Below are 7470 nucleotides of genomic sequence, written 5' to 3' on the forward strand. Positions count from 1 at the left end.
TCCAACAGTGCAGTAATATCTAACTAAATGCTTGTGTTCCCAGCTCCAACAGTGCAGTAATATCTGACTAAATGCTTGTGTTTCTAGCTCCAACAGTAATATCTAACTAAATGCTTGTGTTTCTAGCTCCAACAGTAATATCTAACTAAATGCTTGTGTTTCTAGCTCCAACAGTGCAGTAATATCTAACTAAATGCTTGTGTTCCTAGCTCCAACAGTGCAGTAATATCTAACTAAATGCTTGTGTTTCTAGCTCCAACAGTGCAGTAATATCTAACTAAATGCATGTGTTTCTAGCTCCAACAGTAATATCTAACTAAATGCTTGTGTTTCTAGCTCCAACAAGTAATATCTAACTAAATGCTTGTGTTTCTAGCTCCAACAGTGCAGTAATATCTAACTAAATGCTTGTGTTCCCAGCTCCAACAGTGCTGTAGTATCTAACTAAATGCTTGTGTTCCCAGCTCCAACAGTGCAGTAATATCTAAATGCTTGTGTTTCTAGCTCCAACAGTAATATCTAACTAAATGCTTGTGTTTCTAGCTCCAACAGTAATATCTAACTAAATGCTTGTGTTTCTAGCTCCAACAGTAATATCTAACTAAATGCTTGTGTTCCTAGCTCCAAACAGTAATATCTAACTAAATGCTTGTGTTCCTAGCTCCAACAGTGCTGTAGTATCTAACTAAATGCTTGTGTTTCTAGCTCCAACAGTAATATCTAACTAAATGCTTGTGTTCCTAGCTCCAACAGTGCAGTAGTATCTAACTAAATGCTTGTGTTCCCAGCTCCAACAGTGCAGTAATATCTAACTAAATGCTTGTGTTTCTAGCTCCAACAGTGCAGTAATATCTAACTAAATGCTTGTGTTCCCAGCTCCAACAGTGCAGTAATATCTGACTAAATGCTTGTGTTTCTAGCTCCAACAGTAATATCTAACTAAATGCTTGTGTTTCTAGCTCCAACAGTGCAGTAATATCTAACTAAATGCTTGTGTTCCCAGCTCCAACAGTGCTGTAGTATCTAACTAAATGCTTGTGTTCCCAGCTCCAACAGTGCAGTAATATCTAAATGCTTGTGTTTCTAGCTCCAACAGTAATATCTAACTAAATGCTTGTGTTTCTAGCTCAACAGTAATATCTAACTAAATGCTTGTGTTTCTAGCTCCAACAGTAATATCTAACTAAATGCTTGTGTTTCTAGCTCCAACAGTAATATCTAACTAAATGCTTGTGTTCCTAGCTCCAACAGTAATATCTAACTAAATGCTTGTGTTCTAGCTCCAACAGTGCTGTAGTATCTAACTAAAATGCTTGTGTTTCTAGCTCCAACAGTAATATCTAACTAAATGCTTGTGTTCCTAGCTCCAACAGTGCAGTAGTATCTAACTAAATGCTTGTGTTCCCAGCTCCAACAGCAGTAATATCTAACTAAATGCTTGTGTTTCTAGCTCCAACAGTGCAGTAATATCTAACTAAATGCTTGTGTTCCCAGCTCCAACAGTGCAGTAATATCTGACTAAATGCTTGTGTTTCTAGCTCCAACAGTAATATCTAACTAAATGCTTGTGTTTCTAGCTCCAACAGTAATATCTAACTAAATGCTTGTGTTTCTAGCTCCAACAGTGCAGTAATATCTAACTAAATGCTTGTGTTCCTAGCTCCAACAGTGCAGTAATATCTAACTAAATGCTTGTGTTCCCAGCTCCAACAGTGCAGTAATATCTGACTAAATGCTTGTGTTTCCCTAGCTCCAACAGTAATATCTAACTAAATGCTTGTGTTTCTGGCTCCAACAGTAATATCTAACTAAATGCTTGTGTTTCTAGCTCCAACAGTGCAGTAATATCTAACTAAATGCTTGTGTTCCCAGCTCCAACAGTGCAGTAATATCTAACTAAATGCTTGTGTTTCTAGCTCCAACAGTGCAGTAATATCTAACTAAATGCATGTGTTTCTAGCTCCAACAGTAATATCTAACTAAATGCTTGTGTTTCTAGCTCCAACAGTAATATCTAACTAAATGCTTGTGTTTCCTAGCTCCAACAGTGCAGTAATATCTAACTAAATGCTTGTGTTCCCAGCTCCAACAGTGCTGTAGTATCTAACTAAATGCTTGTGTTCCCAGCTCCAACAGTGCTGTAGTATCTAACTAAATGCTTGTGTTCCCAGCTCCAACAGTGCAGTAATATCTAACTAAATGCTTGTGTTCCCAGCTCCAACAGTAATATCTAACTAAATGCTTGTGTTCCTAGCTCCAACAGTGCAGTAATATCTAACTAAATGCTTCTGTTCCTAGCTCCAACAGTAATATCTAACTAAATGCTTCTGTTCCTAGCTCCAACAGTAATATCTAACTAAATGCTTCTGTTCCCAGCTCCAACAGTGCAGTAATATCTAACTAAATACTTGTGTTTCTAGCTCCAACAGTAATATCTAACTAAATGCTTGTGTTCCCAGCTCCAACAGTGCAGTAGTATCTAACTAAATGCTTGTGTTTCCAGCTCCAACAGTGCAGTAATATCTAACTAAATGCTTGTGTTCCCAGCTCCAACAGTGCAGTAATATCTGACTAAATGCTTGTGTTTCCAGCTCCAAGGCAGTAATATCTGACTAAATGCTTGTGTTTCTAGCTCAACAGTAATATCTAACTAAATGCTTGTGTTTCTAGCTCCAACAGTGCAGTAATATCTAACTAAATGCTTGTGTTCCCAGCTCCAACAGTGCAGTAATATCTAAATGCTTGTGTTTCTAAGCTCCAACAGTAATATCTAACTAAATGCTTGTGTTTCTAGCTCCAACAGTAATATCTAACTAAATGCTTGTGTTTCTAGCTCCAACAGTAATATCTAACTAAATGCTTGTGTTCCTAGCTCCAACAGTAATATCTAACTTAAATGCTTGTGTTCATAGCTCCAACAGTGCTGTAGTATCTAACTAAATGCTTGTGTTCCCAGCTCCAACAGTGCTGTAGTATCTAACTAAATGCTTGTGTTTCCAGCTCCAACAGGCAGTAATATCTAACTAAATGCTTGTGTTCCCAGCTCCAACAGTAATATCTAACTAAATGCTTGTGTTCCTAGCTCCAACAGTGCAGTAATATCTAACTAAATGCTTCTGTTCCTAGCTCCAACAGTAATATCTAACTAAATGCTTCTGTTCCTAGCTCCAACAGTAATATCTAACTAAATGCTTCTGTTCCCAGCTCCAACAGTGCAGTAATATCTAACTAAATGCTTGTGTTTCTAGCTCCAACAGTAATATCTAACTAAATGCTTGTGTTTCTAGCTCCAACAGTGCAGTAATATCTAACTAAATGCTTGTGTTCCCAGCTCCAACAGTGCAGTAATATCTGACTAAATGCTTGTGTTTCTAGCTCCAACAGTAATATCTAACTAAATGCTTGTGTTTCTAGCTCCAACAGTAATATCTAACTAAATGCTTGTGTTTCTAGCTCCAACAGTGAAGTAATATCTAACTAAATGCTTGTGTTCCCAGCTCAACAGTGCAGTAATATCTGACTAAATGCTTGTGTTTCTAGCTCCAACAGTAATATCTAACTAAATGCTTGTGTTTCCTGGCTCCAACAGTAATATCTAACTAAATGCTTGTGTTTCTAGCTCCAACAGTGCAGTAATATCTAACTAAATGCTTGTGTTCCCAGCTCCAACAGTGCAGTAATATCTAACTAAATGCTTGTGTTTCTAGCTCCAACAGTGCAGTAATATCCAACTAAATGCATGTGTTTCTAGCTCCAACAGTAATATCTAACTAAATGCTTGTGTTTCTAGCTCCAACAGTAATATCTAACTAAATGCTTGTGTTTCTAGCTCCAACAGTGCAGTAATATCTAACTAAATGCTTGTGTTTCTAGCTCCAACAGTGCAGTAATATCTAACTAAATGCTTGGGTTCCCAGCTCCAACAGTGCAGTAATATCTAACTAAATGCTTGTGTTTCTAGCTCCAACAGTAATATCTAACTAAATGCTTGTGTTCCTAGCTCCAACAGTGCTGTAGTATCTAACTAAATGCTTGTGTTTCCCAGCTCCAACAGTGCTGTAGTATCTAACTAAATGCTTGTGTTCCCAGCTCCAACAGTGCTGTAGTATCTAACTAAATGCTTGTGTTCCCAGCTCCAACAGTGCTGTAGTATCTAAACTAAATGCTTGTGTTCCCAGCTCCAACAGTGCAGTAATATCTAACTAAATGCTTGTGTTCCCAGCTCCAACAGTAATATCTAACTAAATGCTTGTGTTCCTAGCTCCAACAGTGCAGTAATATCTAACTAAATGCTTCTGTTCCTAGCTCCAACAGTAATATCTAACTAAATGCTTCTGTTCCTAGCTCCAACAGTAATATCTAACTAAATGCTTCTGTTCCCAGCTCCAACAGTGCAGTAATATCTAACTTCAAATGCTTGTGTTTCTAGTCCAACAGTAATATCTAACTAAATGCTTGTGTTCCTAGCTCCAACAGTGCAGTAGTATCTAACTAAATGCTTGTGTTCCCAGCTCCAACAGTGCAGTAATATCTAACTAAATGCTTGTGTTTCTAGCTCTCCAACAGTGCAGTAATATCTAACTAAATGCTTGTGTTCCCAGCTCCAACAGTGCAGTAATATCTGACTAAATGCTTGTGTTTCCCAGCTCCAACAGTGCAGTAATATCTAACTAAATGCTTGTGTTTCTAGCTCCAACAGTAATTCTAACTAAATGCTTGTGTTTCTAGCTCCAACAGTAATATCTAACTAAATGCTTGTGTTTCTAGCTCCAACAGTGCAGTAATATCTAACTAAATGCTTGTGTTCCCAGCTCCAACAGTGCAGTAATATCTGACTAAATGCTTGTGTTTTCCTAGCTCCAACAGTAATATCTAACTAAATGCTTGTGTTTCTAGCTCCAACAGTAATATCTAACTAAATGCTTGTGTTTCTAGCTCCAACAGTGCCGTAATATCCAACTAAATGCTTGTGTTTCCCAGCTCCAACAGTGCAGTAATATCTAACTAAATGCTTGTGTTTCTAGCTCCAACAGTGTTGTAATATCTAACTAAATGTTTGTGTTCCCAGCTCCAACAGTGCAGTAATATCTAACTAAATGCTTTGTTTCTAGCTCCAACAGTGCAGTAATATCTAACTAAATGCTTGTGTTTCTAGCTCCAACAGTGCAGTAATATCTAACTAAATGCATGTGTTTCTAGCTCCAACAGTAATATCTAACTAAATGCTTGTGTTTCTAGCTCCAACAGTAATATCAACTAAATGCTTGTGTTTCTAGCTCCAACAGTGCTGTAGTATCTAACTAAATGCTTGTGTTTCTAGGTTCTAACTAAATGCTTGTGTTTAGCTCAACAGTAATATCTAACTAAATGCTTGTGTTCCTAAGCTCCAACAGCAGTAGTATCTAACTAAATGCTTGTGTTCCCAGCTCCAACAGTGCAGTAAGATATCTAACTAAATGCTTGTGTTTTCTAGCTCCAACAGTGCAGTAATATCTAACTAAATGCTTGTGTTCCCAGCTCCAACAGTGCAGTAATATCTGACTAAATGCTTGTGTTTCTAGCTCCAACAGTAATATCTAACTAAATGCTTGTGTTTCTAGCTCCAACAGTAATATCTAACTAAATGCTTGTGTTTCTAGCTCCAACAGTGCAGTAATATCTAACTAAATGCTTGTGTTCCTAGCTCCAACAGCAGTAATATCTAACTAAATGCTTGTGTTCCCAGCTCCAACAGTGCAGTAATATCTGACTAAATGCTTGTGTTTCTAGCTCCAACAGTAATATCTAACTAAATGCTTGTGTTTCTAAGCTCCAAATCAGTAATATCTAACTAAATAGCTTGTGTTTCCCAGCTCCAACAGTGCAGTAATATCTAACTAAATGCTTGTGTTCCCAGCTCCAACAATTGCAGTAATATCTAACTAAATGCTTGTGTTTCTAGCTCCAACAGTGCAGTAATATCTAACTAAATGCATGTGTTTCTAGCTCCAACAGTAATATCTAACTAAATGCTTGTGTTTCTAGCTCCAACAGTAATATCTAACTAAATGCTTGTGTTTCTAGCTCCAACAGTGCGTAATATCTAACTAAATGCTTGTGTTCCCAGCTCCAACAGTGCTGTAGTATCTAACTAAATGCTTGTGTTCCCAGCTCCAACAGTACAGTAGTATCTAACTAAATGCTAGCATGTTTCCCAGCTCCAACGGTGCGTAATATCTAACTAAGTAGCTTGTGTTTCCAGCTCCAGCAGTAATATCTAACTAAATGCTTGTGTTCACTAGCTCCATCGGTGCAAAGTAATATCTAACTAAATGCTTCTATTCCCAACCCAAAACGGCAGTAATATCTAACTAAATGGCTACCAATGGAGCTGAGGAACGCAGCACATTAATAGATATTACTGCACTATTGAAACAAAACCTAACGACGAATGAAATATTACTATTGAAGCATTAACATTGACCAAACTGTACTACACTATTGAGCTGAGCTACAACATTGAATGGGCTACGGCACTTTGTTGAGCTGAGGCTGGCATTTGGTCAGATGCTACGGCACTGTTGAAGCTGAGGCTGGCATTGAGACCAGGCTATTTTTACGCGACTAAGCCTGAAACGACAGGCAATACTGTTGAAACTGAAAGCATTGGTGGAGTATTTTGTTGAGCTTAAGCACATGCATTTGAATTAGGCCTATTACTGCACTGTTGGAAAACTGTTTTACACAAGCGATACAGTGGTATTACTGCACTGTTGAAGCTTGAAGGCTGGCATTGATTAGATATTACTGTTGAGCTAAGCATTGTGGGCGAACTGAAACGCAAGCATTTAGATTAGACAATACTGTTGAGCAAGCTAAAGCATTTGATCGTTATTACTGCACTGTTGAAAACTGTTTACAACATTGAATAGATCATACTACTGTTGGAGAGCTAAGTACAAGCGTTGGACCGGAGTATTACTGCATATTTGAAACTAAGCTGATCCATACTGGCGGGCTTAGAAAACACAAGCATTTATTAGGCCCTTTGTTAGCCTAAACATTGTTGTGCTATTGAACTGTTCCTAACATTTGAGTTAGATATTACTGCACTGTTGAGCAAAAAACACAGCATTTGTGCTGTTTGAGCTGGTACCTGGCATTGGTTGGGCTCTGCGCTGTTGACTGAGGCTTACACAACATTAGTGAATATTTACTGTTGAGCTAAGGAACACAACCATTTGAGTTGAATATTTGCTGTTGAGCTGAAAACACAACATTTGATTAGATGCAGCAAGGCCTGAAAGCATTTGGTAAAGGTGTTGAGCTAGAAACGAAGCATTTGGTAGATTACTGTTGAACTTAATACAATGCATTGATTGAATATTACTGCATATTGAGCTTCAAACACAAGCATTTGAATTGGGTGATACTGCACTGTTTGAGCAACAGCTACAAGCGACAATTGGTGTGGAAGCTGAGGTACACAAG

Source organism: Salmo salar, unplaced genomic scaffold (genome assembly GCF_905237065.1).
Source record: "Salmo salar unplaced genomic scaffold, Ssal_v3.1, whole genome shotgun sequence".
Classification (NCBI taxonomy): Eukaryota; Metazoa; Chordata; class Actinopteri; order Salmoniformes; family Salmonidae; genus Salmo; species Salmo salar.